The sequence below is a fragment of the Cervus canadensis genome, chromosome 17 (genome assembly GCF_019320065.1).
Source record: "Cervus canadensis isolate Bull #8, Minnesota chromosome 17, ASM1932006v1, whole genome shotgun sequence".
Classification (NCBI taxonomy): domain Eukaryota; kingdom Metazoa; phylum Chordata; class Mammalia; order Artiodactyla; family Cervidae; genus Cervus; species Cervus canadensis.
This window is the reverse complement of record NC_057402.1, coordinates 23,427,813-23,447,497: the sequence shown is the minus strand read 5'-3', so window position 1 is coordinate 23,447,497 and position 19,685 is coordinate 23,427,813. Positions and strand designations below refer to the sequence as shown.

Sequence of the window (19,685 nt, the reverse complement as noted above, 5' to 3'; positions counted from 1 at the left end):
AATGGTCCAAAGAGAATATGTTAATTGGGGAGAACCTGAGATTGAAAGTAATTATATGGAATATCAAAGCAGTGGAATTGCATGTTTCTTTATAAGGCATCTGAAATAATCACCCAAATAAGTCACTGTTAGTATGTAGATCTTTTTTTTAATCAGTGGAAACCATAAACTTGGACTGAAACTCTTAAGGCAACTCATCTGGTAGCATTTAAATCCTATTTCTTTGGGATTTAAGTCCTATTTCTTTGGGTTTCAGGAAGGTTTGATGAGTTCTGTCTTCCCTAATTTATTACGTGGGCATGGGTAATAGACCTAATCTTGACTCCTCATTTTAAAAATAGTTACTTTTAGCTAGTCAGGAGTGATTCCCCCAAGTGACTTGGGGAAATAAATAGGCAAGTGGATGACACCAATCCAGAATTCACTGAACACAAAAAATGGTTCTTGGGCTTTTTTCTTACTATCTATCTTTCACGACATGATAAGTCAGAGAAGTAACATTGCCCTAGGTCAAATAATGCCAAATTCAGGAGGTGCTGTCTTCTATCCACGTGCCATTCCACCCAGTTCACCTGCTTGATATCTATAAGAGTTCTGTCTTGTCATGTGACTGCTAGAATGGTCTGCACCACTCAGAATTATTCTTACATGTACCAATTGCTAATGAAGCAAATGATCAATTGTCAGAAAAGTGGATAATATTATTAGTGAAGTGATCGAAGAAGTAAGTAGAAGGATGAGGAAGTCAGGCAAAATTTCTATTATGTATTGGCCTCATGTCATTTTCTTTTCAAATATCCCCAAAAGATATACTCTGCATAGTGTTTGAAACAGAAATTTCCCCAATTGCATTAGTCAAGTGATCACATATCTTAAAACATCATTGTTAGGAAAACAGCGTTGCCAAGTTCCCGTATCTGTTTTCTCTCTGACGAAATCTTAATGGCAAGTTGATTCTCCTCTTGATGTGTCACTGATAATTTTTGTGTGATAACTCTTTAGGGTGTGGTGAGATTGTCTTTGTGAATCATTATTGTGTGTACTTTGCTTCTATGACAGTATTTTAAAACACGCCTCTGAGGAATGTGGTAGGTAGAGTGCAGATATAATACTTGCTTTAACCAAAAAAAATTGTTAAATATTTGTTAAGTCTGGTAAACAGCAATTCCAGAGTGAGTAGTACATTTACTTAAATATGTTTTTGAAGCTATATAAATTATTCTTACCTAATTATTGTTACAGTGATACCATTTTATTCGTTATTAATTTTGTATTAAGATACTTATTTTAAGATAAAAATGGTATTCTTAAAATAGTTTCTATTTCAGACCTTTCATCATTGTAAAGGCTGATTTTTCTCCCAGTCAGTTACAATTAAGATCAATCGATTAAGATCGATTCAGATCTTAGGTTTTATTGCATTGTTTCATTTAGATGTGGCTTTTTTCTCTGGGTATTTTTGTGACGTATTCACTGCCCTCCAAGGTGGAGATTATTTATTTATAGATTATTTTCTGCTCAACTTTGTTCTATAAGAGATATAAAATGCTTATAATAACATACAGAAAATAAAATAAACTTAAGAAAAGAGCATGAAAGGAAAATAAGCTTAGGAAAAATAAGAGGTTTGAAGTTGGTGCACGAAATTTATACCATGAAGTAAGTGCTCTATTAATTTGACTGTAAATTCTGTTGACAAACTTGAAGATGAAAGCATGATCCTTGATGAGCAGGGATCCAAACTTTTATCTGCCTGCACATCATTCATAAGCACCCCATAACCCCATTATAACATTTCTTTTTCCCTAAAGAAAAGCTCAGGGAAGCTAGGCTAGGGACAAGTAGGGGGAGAGAGAGCAGAAAGTGGAGGGGTTTGAAGACATCCAATTCTAAGATTTCTTCCAAGGAAGTTACTTCCACTATAGGATTCATTGATTTGTAGGATTCACATAATTCATGAATTCAAATAGAAGCAAATTGTTCAGGACAAGTACTGTTATGTATTGGCATAAGCCAAAGAGATTTCTCCCGTGGGCCCTAATGGTGCAGTGCATGCCCTTCACAGCATCCTTGTTATGACCAGGTGATTGAGTTGTGTAAACATCAGCCGTAAAGGAATCAGACACGTATGAGCTTGAGAGAGGCCTCCGATTCAGTAATTCAGTATCACTGATGCTCTCCAGTTGGTCAGAAGGCCTGATGGCGGAACTCATGCTTCTTGATCTCTTTGGAAAATGGGTAAGCTGATTTTTCACTTCTGGTCCACAGTAATTCACAGCAGTACTAAAACTTGTTTTAAATTTTTATAGTTATAATTTCATTGCAGTTAAAAAAATCTTGTTGGAAAGCAGATAACCTTAATATATCTCATTTGTAATAAATAAGATTTGAAGATATAGGTGAGTTTGAGTATCAGAATTGCCTTTGGATTTTGTTAAGTGATTATAGCAAGTACCATTTCTTTAATGTGAAAAAAGAAACTTATAAACTCAACATGACATCATTCAATCAGTAGAACATTTTTCTCAGTCTTGTCTGAACTATAAATACCAAGAACTTTCTTGTGTGTATAAAGTTATAGAATTAGTCTTAATTGAAGCTTTGCAGTTATATGTAATAGGTCTCCCTCTCCAGAAAAAGATATATACACATTATGGTATGAATGGCAGGAAAACTTCTTGAAAAATTTTTCATCTGTTTAGGGAAGAGGTAATAGGCAAATCTTACTGGATTTAAGCTTGGAAGATAAATGGAAACAGCAGTTCCTCTTCAAATGGACCAAAATAACCCCACAAAAATATACATAAAATGTTTTATCGATATCTATCTTTTACCAAAATAAGAACTTGAAAGGGGAAATCACAAAGCTGTGTAGTTCCGTGGGTGTGAAAACATTTTAAGTATACCAAATTATTCTTTCCAGTGTTTTGTTTTATCAGTTACATTTCAGTATCCATCACCTGTTGGTTATCACTTTGACATGTCATCAAAGAGAAAGAATGACATATAGACATTATAATATTTTGTTCCTTACACTTTGATTTCTAATTAAGTCCTAGCTTTAAGGAGTCACTTTGTGCTAGGATGTCAGGCTGCAGGCCTTAGTCGAGTCCTTCCCCATCCCCATGCACACACCCACACACATAGTCACTCATGCTCACAGGGTAGTGTCTAATTACAGGTTCTATTTGTGATTTTAACCTATTCATTGTAAACATTGACCCTGGAGGTGAGAACCACAGCAGGGGGTAGCTAACATGCTTTGATTTCTCTCTCTGTGTTAAAAATTGAATGCATTATCTCATGTAATCTGTACAACTCCATAAGGCAGGTAATATTATTATTTCTGTTTTACAGTGAAGAAACTAAGATTAGTTAGCTTGTCACATTGCTAATGAGAGGGTCAGTATTCAAAGTGGTCAGTCGATTCCACAGTCTGCTCATATCCTGATTCTCCTGTACTGCCGTGTACTGACTTGACATCCAGCTTGGATCTCAAGCTGCTATATAATTCTTTTAAATATATTTTGAAAATAGAGAAATTGGTCACACAGTCTATGGGAAGCTTAAGCTTATTGGGTAATAAAAAGGAGGATGAAGTTACAGAGATAGAAAAAGTAAAGATTGGCTATTCATTCAACTCAGAAGTATAGCATCATCTTATATCTCATGTAAATAGTATTCTTTTTATTGGCATTATTTTTATTCAGAAAAAATTGATATGACATTTGTTCTCTTCATACAAAAAAATTATATACTTCCCCCCCTTTTTTAGATTTTTTTAAGCTTTTTATGAATAAAGTTTTATTTTAGAGTATTTTTAGATTTAGAGAAAAGTTAAAAAGAATATAGGAAATTCCCATATGCCTATATCTAGTTTTCTTTGCCATTAACATCCTCCTTTAGTGTGGTACATTTGTTACAATTAAGAAACCAGTGTGGATACATTTTCTTTACCTAAAGGTCATACTTGCTCAGATTCCCTTAGTTCTCATTTGCTGTCCTTTTTATGTCATAAATGTCCCTTTTAGGAAACCAAATTACATTTAATTGTTGTGTCTCATTAGACTCTTCTTGGTTGTGACAGTTTCTCAGACTTTACTTGATTTTGATGACCTTGACAGTCTTGAGAAGTACTGGTCATTATGTAGACTGTCCGTCAGTTGGGATTTATATGTTTTTCTCATGATTAGCCTAGGGTTATGGGTTTGATATGCAGATGACACCACCCTTATGGCAGAAAGTGAAGAAGAACTTAAGAGCCTCTTGATGAAAGTGAAAGAGAAGAGTGAAAAAGTTGGTTTAAAGCTCAACATTCAGAAAACTAAGACCATGGCATCTGGTCCTATCACTTCATGGCAAATAGATGGGGAAACAGTGGAAACAGTGGCTGACTTTATTTTTTTGGGCTCCAAAATCACTGCAGATGGTGATTGCAACCATGAAATTAAAAGATGCTTACTCCTTGGAAGGAAAGGTATGACCAACCTAGACAGCATATTAAAAATCAGAGACATTACTTTGCCAACAAAGGTCCATCTAGTCAAGGCTATGGTTTTTCCAGTGGTCATGTATGGATGTGAGAGTTGGACTATAAAGAAGGCTGAGCACCGAAGAATTGATGCTTTTGAACTGTGGTGTTGGAGAAAACTCTTGAGAGTCCCTAGGACTGCAAGGAGATCCAACAGTCCATCCTAAAGGAGATGAGTTCTGGGTGTTCGTTGGTAGGACTGATGTTAAAGCTGAAACTCCAATACTTTGGCCACCAGATGCGAAGAGCTGACTCATTTGAAAAGACCCTGATGCTGGGAGGGATTAGGGGCAGGAGGAGAAGGGGACGACAGAGGATGAGATGGTTGGATGGCATCAGTGACTCAATGGACATGAGTTTGGGTGGACTCCGGGAGTTGGTGAGACAGGGAAGCCTGGCGTGCTGCGGTTCATGGGGTCGCAAAGAGTTGGACACGACTGAGCGACTGAACTGAACTGATCGGTTTGAGGGAAGAAGGTTGCAGAGGGAAAATGCCATTGCCACAGCATTGTTGTAAAAGTAGACACTATCAACATAATTTAACTACTGTTGATGTTAACTTTGATCACGTGCTGTGCAAGTGTTTGTGAGGTTTCTCCACTGTGAAGATGTTCTTTTTCCCCCCTTTTCATACTGTAATCTTTGGAAAGAAGTCAGTGTGCAGCCCACACTTAAAGAGTGAGTGGTCATACTCCACCTCTTTGGGGGCAGAATATTTACACAAATTGTTTGAAATTCGTCTGATCCAGAAATTTGTCTCTTCTCCCCTACTTACTTATTTCTTTAATAATTTATTTATAGTATTATGAACTCATGGATATTTATTGTATACTTGGTTTATAATCTAATGTTACTTTATTTTGTTGTTCACTTATTTTAGCTTTGTCAACTTCAAGCTTTTTGTTTGCTCCCATGTTCCTTTGACAAAACCCCCTAATTGTGTGTTTTTTCAAGTTCTTCCTTACTTCTGGCACTGCAAAATTCATTGCTGGTACAACATTATTTTTTTAAAAACTAAAAACATAGCTGATTAGGTAGGCTGCTTCAATTTTCTTTGAAGGAAAAATGTGCTATCTGCTTTTTTGATTATTGAGGACAATGAAAAGGAAAGGGTAGTATTTTTTGTACGTTTACTTCATTTCTCAAAATCAAGTAATATTTATTTCTGCCATATAGTGTAATGATTTTACCCAGTCACCTTTGATTTTTTTTCCCCCGGGGGTTAATCTGTTTGTGGTTTGCCTGTTTTGGAGGATCAGCATGTGTTTTGGATGTTCTTTTTTCCTTTTCTCTCTTCTTAGCAGTGGAGTATGAAGAGTCCAAGTCAAAGGAGAAACTGAAGTAATAGTATTCTCTTGTTCAGAGTGGCTCTCCTTTTCCTGTGTCTCAAGTGTTCCAACAGGAGCTATTTCCCAACTGATAACACTAGTAACTTCTAAAGGGAATAGTTATATAGAATGTTGGTTTTCATTATGATGCATTTGTGTAGTGTTAGAATTTTTTAAAATAATGAGCTTATATTTCTTTTATAATCTGGAAAATAATAAAGGTTTATTTTTAGAGTCAGTGGAAATGCAAAGAAAAGAACTTACCCTTTCTGTGGTTTGAAATGCTTTAGAACTTAACTTTTTTCCACACTTGATATACTGAACACTGTTGGTTATTTTGCATGAGTTTTGTTTGGCTCTGTCTGTGTTTTTTCACTAGTTTAGCTGTAGTCGTGAAACTGGCACATCTGCACACTTTATGTAACTGCAAGGTTATATTTAGATTTAAAGATTGCTTGAAATTCTGTGATGATTGTCTCAAGTATGTAAGGCTTCTCTTTAGCAAAGTTATAAATACTTTATATGTAGAGACCTTTCTTCATGTATTTCTCATAAAAAGACAGTGATTTTGGTGTGTTGCTGTAAGGGAATAGGTAGGAATCTTTCCCACTGGTTCTTTGTTTTGCTGCTTTTCCATGCTGTCCTGAGATTTGTTTTCTTTTTTATTTATAGCCACTGATTTTTCTGTTCCACACCTGCTGAACCTTAACACCCCGAAATTACTTACCCTTTGTGTCCTTCCTCTCTTCTTTAACTCTCCAACATTTACTTGCCAACTCAAGGAAAGTGTTTTCCAGATTTTCATGGGATATGGCTTGGTCTTAAAATGAAAGTGCTCCGTGGCCACTTACCTAAGTGCTTTCAGGCTCCAGAAGGAAACAACTCCCCTCTCTTTATTTCTCCAACTCCCCCCGCTGCCCCCTGCCAAAAAAAAAAAAAATCTGAAAGTTTAAGCTGTTGCTACCTCACTTAAAAATTAAGATATTCCAAGATTTAATAGTAGAAAGAATAAGTAAAATATTGATAGAGCTTTATTTACATTTATTTGTGTCACTTTAGAAACCATAAAATGTGTCCTTTTGTCCTCTCCATGTGTTCTTATTTTTATGTCAGTACAGCACACACAGAACAACCAAACATTTATATAACTCAAAACCAAAGAAGTTTGGTTTACTATAACATTTGTTTGATAAATTTTAAATACAGCACCCTCCCTGCACCTGGATATGTTCACCAGCTCAAAAATTTTCTTAAACCCCATCCTTTTAGGATTTTTGTGCAGGCTTCATCACACAGGCATGATCCATCATCATAGAATCAATTTCTGGCTCCTCTTGCCCTCCTAGAGGATGGAAGTGGGCTGGGGCTGAAAATTTCAAGCTTCTAAACATGGCTTGGTCTTTCTGGTGACCAGCCCCTATCCTGAAGCACTCTAGGAACCTACCTCATGAGAATAAAAGATGCATCTAACACCCTGGAAATTCCAAGGGATTTAGAAGCTCTGTTTCAAGAACTGGGATCAGAGACCAAAGATTAGAACAAAAGATGACCTTAGTACCTTTATCACTTAGGAAATTATAAGGGTTTTTGGAGCTCTGTGACAGGAACCAAGGGCAGAGAGCAATATATAATTTCTTATTTTACAAAGAGTAGAGGAAATTGAGGCAGGACAGTAAGGCAAGGAGTATAGGAACAGGGTGGTATCTGAAGGGGGAATGAGGTGTGTGGTCAGGTAGGAGAGGATCCAGATGAAGGGTTGAAGCTGACGGTGTAAGAGAAAAGGAGTGAATGGCAGTGTAGAGTACTTGAGAGAGTAGAAATCGATAGGGTTCAACTCATAAATGGAGGAATTAGCCAAAACAAGAGGTATGGAGGGAAGGAGAATACAGTGTATGCAGCAGATATTTCCCAAAAGAGGATCTATTGTGTGACTATGGAACTTTTATTCACAGAGTATTTTGAAGGACTAGTATGTCCTTCATGCTATACTTGGGGAGATACTACCCTAAAACATAACTGTCTTTTGAACTTTCTAAGGCCTCAGTTACTGTTCACTTGTTACACAAAAAGCTGTAACAGATACTGAAAATTGTTTCCTTTTTTTCCTTAGTGTATTTTAATCCTGAATTCTTTTTAGAGTAAATTAAGAGTAATTTTAAATAGTGAAATTCTCTTTGTACTTTCTTAAAATTAGTCTACAAGAGCAAAGAAATTATATTAATATAGATTTACATTTTATCCACTTTTGCTTGATTCTTGTCATTAATAACATAGATTTTAGTGTAAAGATGTTCTTTTGGTAGAATTCATTTTGTATTGAGGTTAAAAAAAAATTTACCTTGAAAATAAAGTTAGAACATCCTAAAGTTTTTTTTTCTAATTGAATTGGTTCATTAAATTCTGAACCACTAAATCTTGAGCTTTGTAGTTCATAAATAGTATCTGTTATCTCCTTTAATCTGGCAACCACAAAAAGCTTCCTGCAGAGAAACAACTTACATTGTAGCATTTTACTTGCTTACCTTTCTCCTTTTTCATTTTTTTTCTTCCACCCTAAACCTTTGTTAAAGGTGATGCTCATGCCACATGATCATGTTACTGGAAAGTAACGTTGGGAGATTTGTGAAAGAAAGGAGAAAAAAAAAAGTTTTCTACTGAAAAAGAAATGGGTCAATAGACCGCAAGATCTAATGTTGAATTCTGTGCACACACTAAAGGCCTGTGTCAAGACTCCTGCCTTCTTAGTCACCGAGTTACTTCTTAAGAATACTGTTCTTTTCTTTAATAAGTCACATTCTAATCACTTTATGACTTTAGTATATGTTTTAGAGCATGGAGTAGTGATACCAAACTCGTTTACTCTATCCCCACTGATTCCAATTATATTAATCAGAATGTTGTAATCATTTTATTCTTCAAATATTCATCAGAGTTTCCTTAAGGCCCTGTACAGAATGTATCCAAAGTACAAAGGTGAAAGAGGCATAGTCTCTTTCCTGAAGGATTTTATAGTCTCCTAGGGGAAATAAGAGAAAAAGATAAATGTCTACAGACAGAATACAATCAGTGTGTTAATTGTACCAGTAACTCTGCATAGAAACTGCAAGTAACATTTCTTAGATTTTCCTAATTGTTCAAACTACTCTTTCTGTCCAGTTACTCAGAAGTAATAAACATTTATGGTGTTTCTAGTTTATTTACAATATTATTAATATTGTTTTTCTTAGTTTTAGCTAACACTTACTAAGAATTTCACACATGCCAGAAACTACTCTGAGTACCGTACATACATTATCTCATTTAATCCTCATAAGAGTCTTATTATTTTCACCTTGCAGATGGAGAAACTGAGGGTTAGAGAATTCAAGAAACTTGCCTTTGATAAATTTACAACCAGTAAATGTCAGATTTGAGCTGCAGCCCTAGGCTCTCTAATCATTAATTATCTTATCATTAAGATAAGTCCCTCTCTCTCTAGGGACCTTACCAATACATCTCTTTTAACAGAGGAAAACAGCTTCAGAATTGAAAGGAAAGCCATCAGCAGTGTCTGTTCATTTATTTTAATTAGCTGTTGACATGATCTTAAAACAGAAAATAGTCTGCCGATGAGTTCAAACTTGTTATCACCGTGGTTGTGTGTCCTTGTATGCATAGCTTCTTTAGTGTGGCTCTTTGTTCTCACTCTCCATAGCTCACCTTTGGAATCCTCTCTAGGCAGTTCCCCCATCTCTTTGCCTGCCCCACCCCTCAGAAGGTCCTCTTTCTCCCCCTACATCGTTCTCGTCTGTGTGCTTTCCAAGCAGCCTGCTTTCATCCCTGTCATAGCATCAGTCATATGATTGAATTGTCTAAGTTTTTTAATAGAAGGGACTGTTCTTCATTTTAGAAATCTCAATGTCCAACAGTGTCTGGCCTGTGGTGAGTATGCGAAAACTGTTGAATGGATGTTTGACTCAAGTGTTTTGAAGCTTGTGCAAAACACTCTGGAAGCCACCTCACATCACTTTGATAGTGGTGCTTATGGGGGACAATGTACCTTTTGGTTCTCCAGGGTTTCTGGTGAATAACAAGAGCTTTTCATATCCCTGAAGCCTTGAGGTCATAGATGGCAGAGGAGGGAGGGAATGCTGCTAGTGAATTCTCTCAGTGGGTCGGAGGACCCTGGTGTTCTGCTTCCTTCCCTCCCCAGTGAGAACAGGGCCATGCTGTAGAGTGAGGGGTAAGATAGTGTCAAACATGCAACCTCAGAGTCTGTCAGTAGCTCACTGTTGACTGATTGGGATCTCTGACAGGTACTGGCCAGGTCTACACTGTTCGGGCCCATAGTTTTTTAATGCAACTTCATATCCCCACCAATCAGTGTCAAGTTTGAACCTTTGTAGCTCATTGTGGGGATCATTCCTGAGTGTTTACCCCTAACATGAAATCCCTCTCTTCTTTATCATAAGTTTGTAGACTAGCAGCACCATCATCTATCAGATGGCAGGAAAACTGTGCCCCTTCCCCCACCATTTATTGACTAGATGACTGTAAGACAGCGGAGCTTCTTTGGGCCTCAATCCTCTCCTTTTGAAAGTGAGAGTCCTGAGTTTTTTGTGTTCCTGAGACTATGGAACTAAACTGGACTATTTCTCAAGGTCCATTCCCTATCCATTTTAAGATACATAATTTATATGAATTACTTCTAAGTGTGCCATTGTTCACTGAGAGGGTTGATCAGAAGATTTTTCCCTTCAGAGATTATCTATTTGCCATTTGTTTGCCATTTAGCAGTGCTCAAATTCTAACACGTGAATGTATTGCATTTAGTGTGTTGATTTTTAACCCCTAAGGTTTCCTGGTATTAATATCACATGGAGGCCTCTTATGGTGATTGTTTTTCTTTTATTTTTTTCTTTAGGGATAAGGACCTAATATGTTAAGCAAGAATATACTGCCAGACTATTTACCTAAGGACACCTAGCACCTTTGGGGCATGTTACATCAATCAATACATGAGATAAAGGCTGAAATATTTTTGTGTAGACCTTTCAACTCTCTCTCAAAAAAGGTTCTTGAGCATTATATAAAAGCCCTTATAATTTTACTTTACCAGAAGCCTTACTTCCTGAAAACAGAAATCAGATTTTAAGAGTTAAGAACTATAGTCATCAGGAAAAAGTATCTCCTTCAGTATTACCGTAAATACATAAATAGATCATTGTCCTGTTCTCCACCAAGAAAGAAATGCAAAGTATACAACATTTTAACAGTGAGAGTATCTCTTAATGGGCTCCTAACCCCCCCAACTCTATCCTTATTCTACTGTTCCATACAACTGCAACCTTCCTGTTAGTTTTTTTTTTTTTTAACATTTTATTATGAAAATTTTAAAAGTACATCAAAGTTTAAAGAATTTTATAGTGGATATCTACATATTCAACTCTTTGATTCTACTATTACCGTTTTACTATATTTTTTTCATTAGGTGTCTGTTGTTCTGTCTTATGTCCATTCATAAGTTTATGTGGACTTTTTCTGCATTTCAAAATAGATTACAGATATCTATATTTATACCTATTCTCTCTTGATCAGTATTTTCGTTTCTGCCAAAACTGACTGAACTCTAGTGTGTAGGCATAACCACTTCTGACTGACTCATGCAAGGCTTTACCCATATCACAAGCCTTTTCCTACAGTGCTGTTGGCCTGTATGAAGTGGTTTTCACAGAGTAGACCAGTGACATTCTAGAGGGACATTCTAATCAGCACTGTCCAATAGAAATATAATGTTATTTAAAATCTTCTAGTAGCCACATTAAAAATGTTAAAAGTGAAAAGTTCACCTGTTTGGTAAAATAACTTTAGCTTTTTTTTTAACCCATTGTAATCTAAAATATCATTTCAACGTGTAATTAATACTTTAGTAATTACTAATGAAATATTTTATATTCTATTTATATAGTAATTTTCATGGAAATCCAGTACATCTCAATTCTGATTAGTTCTATTTCAAGTGCTCAGTAGTAACTTGTAGCCAATATGTTGGACAGCATAGTTCTAGACTTTCAAACTTAATGGGTATACCATTCCTCCTCATAAATTTCCAATGTCTGAAAGTGCTGACATAGCAGTCAAATTTTCCTAATGAATGTGAAAGAAGTAGTGATATTCATCACAGCAAACCCTAATTATACCCTTTCGTGTTGAGGCCATTTTTATTCTTCATTTCCTTGTCAGAAACTTCCCATTTTTTCTCTTTCAATCACTTTTCGTCTACACTCAGAGTTGGGTTATATTCCCTATACCAATATCGAGTGTATTTTATTACTTTTCTGCTGCCCTTCTTCTAATTTCAGGCTTTACCAGTTTGTCTTCTCTCATTTTTTGCTAGAACACTCTAGAACAGGTAAGATCTTTAAATTTCACTTGTAAAAATTAAAACTACATGCTAGTGTTAAAATATTAATGAGTCCAGTTATAAAAATTAAAAGTTGATCTTTGGTGGAATTGTTCTGTATCCTGATTGCAGTATTAATTAAAAGCTGTAAAATTGTGTATGTGCACCTGTATGCATGCATACACACACATGCACAAATGAAGAAATTGACTAGTTGTTATGAATTGAAGTTTTTACTTTATTAGCTAGAAGAAAGACTTTTGTCTGAGTAACTGGAAAGATGTTCCTATTTATGAAGAGTAAAGGGTCTCTTATTTATTTGTCAGAAGACAGCTATATGCTTTCTTTCACCACTCACAGAATGTTTTTAATTTTGGACCATGAAGATGCTTCATCTCATTCTCTGATTTCAGTTAGTGTATTTTATCCAGAAAGTGGATAAGGAGAAGCCCCAGGTCATACAAAATATATCTGATTTCAGATACATCTGGGTGGTTTTTATTTTTAACTTTTAGCTTCTAGTTATGTGTTGACCAGCACATAGCAAAAACTTAGATTGGGAATTTGGCAAGGGTAGCAAAAATAACTAGTAATTCCGACAATGACACAATTTTGGAGGAAGAGGCTCATGTTAATAAATATTAATTGTCTTGAAAAATCTACATATGTGACTAGCTAGAAATACCTTAAGTGTTGCCTAATTCAGGTGTTGGATAAATAGATTGATTTGAATCCCTGGAAGACTAAGACATGCCTACTGAGTTTTTGATAAAAGGAGCAAAACAGTTCACCTCCTCCAGTTTTCTTCAGCAGAGCAAGTCACACACTGTAGGCTTCACGACCACATCACATTGCATCTTTTTTTTTTGGTAAAAATATGGAATGCTTCACGAATGTGCGTGTCATCATTGCACAGGGGCTATGCAAATCTTCTCTGTATCATTCCAATTTTAGTATATGTACTGCCAAAGTGAACACTCACATTACATCTTAATAGGACTGGCTCAGATGCCACCATGAAACTGATCAGCATTTTTAGTGGGTGTATAACACTGACAAGATTATTTTTTAATGTTTTTCTTAGATAATCATTTTATTCATGCCTTGCAATCACCTTACTCATTTACTTGTTTTTGTTTACTAACAGTTTCCCACCTACCAAGAATATAAGTTCCATGAGAATAGGGACCTTACCCCTTTTGTTCACTGCTGTATTCTGAGCACTTAAAACCATGCCTTGCACATAATGACTGCTCAGTAAATATTGTCAAAATAATGAGTGATTATCTTTATAGATTCATCAGTAGACAGCTATCAGCCAAGAGAAAATATCGCCAGGGCACCTTCTCTGTATACTTTAAAGACTGTCAGTGCTGTTGATGATAAAAGCTACACCTCATCCTTTTCACTTATCAAAATATTCATTTGTTTCTTTTGTCAATCATCTTTCGATGATGAGGAAAACACAGGGTATTTCAAAGAATATTGTCTGTCAGTGAAGCAGGGTACTATTTCAGATCTAGGAGTAGGAAAATGATAAAAGCCAAAATAACAATACCTATATTACTTTGGGAAAAGCCAAAATAGCAATACCTGTAGTATTTTATATTTTGGGAAAGAGTTATGTACTGTTTCAGAAGAAGAAGGTATTATCAATAGACAAATGTCTATTATCAATAGACAAATGCAGAAGTTGTGAAGTTTTATAAATTCTTATTCTGATTTGTGTCAAGCAATAGGCAAGAATGGACATGTCTTTCTAAAACAATACTTTTAAATGGCTGGGTGCCTAGACTGCCTAATGAGTATAGGCCTTCATACTTACTAAAGATTAGAAGAGTTATTATTTTTTGTCTTTAAAAAAATTTGTTGAAAAAAAAATTTGTTGAATAAAAGATGGAAAGATCAGAAAAAATAAACTCTGGTTAGGATCTGAAGTGGGGCTCTGTTCCCAACTCTGTTGCTACCTCCCTTTGTGATGTTGGGTCCCCAGTTCCCTTGTTGATAAAAGGAGAAGACCAGGCTTAATAATCTTTAAAGACTCTCAGCTCTAAAAACTTAATGATTCCATCAGGCTCCCCATGAACAGCAATGCCTTTCTTCCAAAAGAGGGTGCTGTGGTTTTTCTGAGTGCTCTAGCATTTTCCTGAGAGGAACTGAAGAGAGGTGCAATCTCAGCTTAATTTCCTGTCTTTAGACTTTCCGCTTTCGAGAAATACTGATTCCTTAAATTTATTTAGTTGTTTAGTTGAGGTGATGTAAACTAATTCTGATATTTTGATGTTATTGATACCTTTAAAAGCCTTTTTTAATATGTTGATTCAGAAAAATCTGGCAAATAAAATTTCTAAGAAAAAATAAAAAATACACAATCTCACCATTCAGTATTAACATTTTGGTGTATTTCTGGGTTTTTTTTTGTATCATTCAATTTTTCCCATATCTATAGCTAGAGAGAATGGGAGAGGGAGTAGAGATTTTACTTTGCTTTTGGCTTTTCCCATCTGGTGAGACTTTTTATAGAATTTGTTTTGGGAACTGTTGTTTATATAGCCACATTCTTATTCAATATTTAGGTTGTTTCTGTATTTTAATATTAAAAACAGTGATGTGAAGAATATCTTGGATGTGAATCTATGACATAATAGGTTCAGCTTTCTGAATCAAAAGCTATAAACATTTTAAGGTTCTTGATACATTTGTCAAATTGCTTTCCTGAAATATAGCCATTTTGATCAAATCATATATGGAATCATGCCATGTGTGACTTCTTATCTCTGGCTTCTTTCTCTTTTTTTAAATTCAAGTATAATTGACATATAACACCATAGTTTAAGGTGTACAACGAAATGATTGGATACTTGTATACACTGTGAAATGATCACCACAATTGGCTTCTTTTAATTAGCATGTTTTCAAGGTTTATCCATGTTGTAGCATGTATCAGTACTTCATTTCTTTTTATCATCAAATAATATGCCATTGTATAGATATACCACATTTTGTTTATACATTTATCAATTATATTATTTTCACTTTTGGGTTATTATGAATAACAATTGTATGAATATTTGTGTACAGACTTTTGTGTGGATATGTATTTTTGTTTCTCTTGGCTGCGTATCTAGAAATTGAATTGCCAAGTCATATGGTAACTCTGTTTAATCATTTGAGGAACTATCAGACTGTTTTCCAAAGTGACCACACCATTTTACATTCCCACTAGTAAATATATAAGGATTCTAATTTCTCCATATTCTCACTCACAGTTGTTACTGTCTTAGTCATCTTAGTGGGTGTAAAGTGGTATCTCATTGTGGTTTTGATTTGCCCTGTTGGCTAATGATGTTGATCATCTCTTAATAGGCTTATTATCTATTTGCTTATGTTCTTTGAAGAAATGGCTATTCAGATCTTTTGCCCATGTTTAAATTGGGTTAATTTTATTATTGAGTTGTAAGAATATTTTTCATATATTTTGGATACTGAACCTTTATCAGATATAGAATTGGTAAAAATTTTCTCCCATTCTATGGTTCTTTTTACTTTCTTAATGTGTCCTTGAGACTACAAAAATTTTGAATGTTGATAATGTCCAATTTATCTAATTTTTTTCTCTTGTTTTGTATCTTAAGAAACCATTGCCTAATCTAAGATCATAAAATTTGTGGCTTGTTTTCTACAGTTTTATAGTTTCAGCTCTTACATTTAGATCTTTGATCAGTTTGAACTGATTTTTATATATGGCATAAAGTATGGACCTAACTTCATTCTTTAGTTTATAGATATTCAGTTGTCTGGCATAATTTGTTGATAAATCAATTCTTTCCCCAATTTAATTACCTTAGAACTCTTTTTAAAAAACAGTTGACCACACCCTCCCCCCCACCCCCACCCTCCCCAAATCAATTGACCACATAAGTGAAGGTTTGGATCTGGACCTTCAGTTCTGTTTAATTGATTTTTATGTTTATTCTGAGGCCAGTACCATACAGTCTCGATTACTGTAGCTTTGTAGTAGATTTTGAAATTGGCAAGTATAAGTCCTCCAGCTTTTTCTTTTTCAAGATTGTTTTGCCTATTCTGAGTCCATGTGAATTTTTAGAATCAGCTTGTCAGTTTCTAAAAAGAAGCCATCTGAGATTTTGATAGGGATTGTATTGAATCTAAATATTTTTAGGTGTTTTAAAAAATAAATGATGAGGCTGACATTTTTATATGTTTGTTAACAGTTTTTTGAATTCCTATCATTTCTGTAAGTTCATATGTTTATGCTTTTTTCTATTGGGCTTATTAATATTTATTTACTTTGTATATGAAGTGAAAAGCAAAGGAGAAAAGGAAGGATATTCCCATTTGAATGCAGAGTTCCAGAGAATAGCCAGGAGAGATAAGAAAGCCTTCCTCAGCAATCAATGCAAAGAAATAGAGGAAAACAACAGAATGGGAAAGACTAGAGATCTCTTCAAGAAAATTAGAGATACCAAGGGACCATTTCATGCAAAGATGAGTTCAATAAAGGACAGAAATGGTATGGACCTAACAGAAGCAGAAGATATTAAGAAGAGGTGGCAAGAATACACAGAAGAACTGTACAAAAAAGGTCTTTGTGACCCAGATAATCACAATGGTGTGATCACTCACCTAGAGCCAGACATCCTGGAATGTAAAGTCAAGTGGGCCTTAGAAAGCATCACTACAAACAAAGCTAGTGGAAGTGATGGAATTCCAGTTGAGCTATTTCAAATCCTGAAAGATGATGCTGTGAAAGTGCTGCACTCAATATGCCAGCAAATTTGGAAAACTCAGCAGTGGCCACAGGACTGGAAAAGGTCAGTTTCATTCCAATCCCTAAGAAAGGCAATCCCAAAGAATGCTCAAACTACCGCACAATTGCACTCATCTCACATGCTAGTAAAGTAATGCTCAAAATTCTCCAAGCCAGGCTTCAGCAATACGTGAACCGAGAACTTCCAGATGTTCAAGCTGGTTTTAGAAAAGGCAGAGGAACCAGAATCAAATTGCCAATATCCGTGGATCATCGAAAAAGCAAGAGAGTTCCAGAAAAACATCTATTTCTGCTTTATTGACTATGCCAAAGCCTTTGACTGTGTGGATCACAATAAACTGTGGAAAATTCTGAAAGAGATGGGAATACCAGACCACCTGACCTGCCTCTTGAGAAACCTGTATGCAGGTCAGGAAGCAACAGTTAGAACTGGACATGGAACAACAGACTGGTTCCAAATAGGAAAAGGAGTACATCAAGGCTGTATATTGTCACCCTGCTTATTTAACTTATATGCAGAGTACATCATGAGAAACGCTGGGCTGGAAGAAGCACAAGCTGGAATCAAGATTGCTGGGAGAAATATCAATAACCTCAGATATGCAGATGACACCACCCTTATGGCAGAAAGTGAAGAGGAACTAAAAAGCCTCTTGATGAAAGTGAAAGAGGAGAGTGAAAAAGTTGGCTTAAAGCTAACATTCAGAAAACTAAGATCATGGCATCTGGTCCCATCACCTCATGGGAAATAGATGGGGAGACAGTGGAAACTGTCAGACTTTATTTTCTTGGGCTCCAAAATCACTGCGGATGGTGATTGCAGCCATGAAATTAAAAGACGCTTACTCCTTGGAAGGAAAGTTATGACCAACCTAGATAGCATATTGAAAAGCAGAGACATTACTTTGCCAACAAAGGTCCGTCTGGTCAAGGCTATGGTTTTTCCAGTGGTCATGTATGGATGTGAGAGTTGGACTGTGAAGAAAGCTGAGCACCAAAAAATTGATGCTTTTGAACTGTGGTGTTGGAGAAGACTCTTGAGAGTCCCTTGGACTTCAAGGAGATCCAACTAGTCCATCCTAAAGGATATCAGTCCTGGGTATTCATTGGAAGGACTGATGCTGAAGCTGAAACTGCAGTACTTTGGCCACCTCATGCGAAGAGTTGACTCATTGGAAAAGACCCTGATGCTGGGAGGGATTAGGGGCAGGAGGAGAAGGGGACGACAGAGGATGAGATGGCTGGATGGCATCACCGACTCGATGGACATGAGTTTGAGTAAACTCCGGGAGTTGGTGATGGACAGGGAGGCCTGGCGTGCTGCGATTCATGGGTTCACAAAGAGTCGGACACGAGTGAGCAACTGAACTGAACTGAACTTTGTATGCACTCTTTGTAAATTAACTAATTGGCCCTTACGATATTTATTGTAGATATATTCCCAATTTGCCTTTTAATGTTGCTTAGGGCTTCCCTGGTGGCTCAGATAGTAAAGAATCCTCCTGCAATGCAGGAGACCTGTGTTCAAACCTTGGGTCAGGAAGATCCCCTGGAGAAGGGAGTGGCTACCCACTCCAGTCTTCTTGCCCGGAGAATTCCATGGACAGAAGAGCCTGGCGGGCTGCAGTGCATGGGGATGCAAAGAGCTGGACATGACTGAGCAACTAACACTTCACTTTTTTTTCATGAACTTTGGTATATAGAAATTTTGAGTTTTTTAAGAAGTCAGGTCATTTTTTTCCTTTTTTTTTTTTTTTAAATTTAGAAAATCTTGCTTCTTCCTGAATTTATTCTTAGTAAAGCAAGTGAACCTTGGCCACCTTGGTCCAGAAAGCCAGGTTAGTTAAACAATTTAAAGTTAGATTATTACATTTTTAACTCACTTATTCTTAAAATATGTGTAATAGACCTGTTTTGTTAGTATAAAAAAAACAAATTTTAAAATAATTTATAATACATCAATCTATCTTAATCCCTTGGGTTTTTTTGTGTTATTTTTGTTTTCCCACAAACCTCACCAAAATATCTTGCTATTATTTGCAATATTTACTATGTTAAAAGAGTATTCTATGCACATTCCTGTCATTGTGCATTCAGCACAACAGTGTAACTTCAAGTTCTTACATCTAGCCTCCTTTGGGAAGAGTATATTCTTGATTCTCCTGTTTCTACTTTTATTTTTTGGGTTTTTTTGTTTGTTTTGTTTTTTTTTCCCTGTTTCTACTTTTAATTCTGAAATAAAAACTTTCATTTGGCTTTCTTTTCTTATGCTCTCTTCTTCTTTCCATGCATTGGAAACTGTAAAAAGAAGAGTAGTTATTCTTCTCTCTACTCACCCCCCACCCCACTGCAGCCTTTTCTTTCTCATTCTCTTTTTTTTTCTCTATTTCTCTTGTTCTTTCCTTTTGCTTCTCATTCTAATTGGCCAGCTTTGAGCTACAGAGTTTCTTCTTTTTTGTGTACTGAATTAACCCACTACCCCTTTCATCTTCATCCTTTTTTTAAAAAAATTAACTTTTATTGACTTATAGTTGATTTATAATGTTTCAGGTATATAGCAAAGTGATTCATTTATATGTATGTATATTCTTTTTCAGATTATTTTCCATTATAGATTATTACAAGATACTGAATATCATTCCCTGTTCTGTATAG

General features: G+C 35.7%; 1 protein-coding gene and 1 non-coding gene across 2 annotated transcripts in view; one reads left to right on the top strand and one right to left on the bottom strand.

The window, feature by feature from the left end:
• Positions 1-19,685, top strand: part of LOC122455111 (protein only RNase P catalytic subunit) — a 118,895-nt gene that overhangs the window by 56,480 nt on the left and 42,730 nt on the right. The window lies entirely within an intron of this gene.
• Positions 13,113-13,219, bottom strand: LOC122419822. Its single transcript, XR_006263043.1, has one exon. It is a non-coding gene; the product is annotated as a U6 spliceosomal RNA (small nuclear RNA).